Genomic DNA, 637 nt, shown 5'->3' with positions numbered 1-637 from the left:
AGGTTAGCTGGTGGGCGTTTAACGCCCAGTCTGGCACCATTCTGGGCGTTTAACGCCAGAAAGGGGCACCAGACTGGCGTTAAACGCCAGAGAAGGGTAAGATGCTGGCGTTAAACGCCAGAAATGGGCACCAGCCCGGTGTTTAACGCCAGAGATGGCACAAAACGTGATTTTGCATGCCATTTGGTGCAGGGATGACTTTTCCTTGACACCTCAGGATCTGTGGACCCCACAGGATCCCCACCTACCCTACACCTCAGGATCTGTGGACCCCACAGGATCCCCACCTCCCCTACCACTCTCTCTCTTCTTCACCAATCACCTCAACACCTCTTCCCCAAAAACCCTTCACCTATCAAGTCCCATCTTTCTCTTCACCATTCACATCCATCCTTCATAAAACACCACCAACCTCACCATTCAAATTCGAACCACTTTCCCACCCAAACCCACCCTCAAATGGCCGAACATCCCTATCCCCCTCTCCTATATAAACCCTTCTTCACTCCTCATTTTCACACACCTTCAACACCATCTCTCTCCCCTTTGGCCGAATACAAAGCCATTCCCTTTCTCCTCATTTCTTCTTCTTCTACTCTCTTCTTTCTTCTTTTGCTCGAGGACGAGCAAACATTTT

This window comes from Arachis duranensis, chromosome 4, assembly GCF_000817695.3.
Source record: "Arachis duranensis cultivar V14167 chromosome 4, aradu.V14167.gnm2.J7QH, whole genome shotgun sequence".
Taxonomy (NCBI): domain Eukaryota; kingdom Viridiplantae; phylum Streptophyta; class Magnoliopsida; order Fabales; family Fabaceae; genus Arachis; species Arachis duranensis.
The sequence above is the reverse complement of the archived record's forward strand: the minus strand, read 5'-3'. Positions refer to the sequence as shown.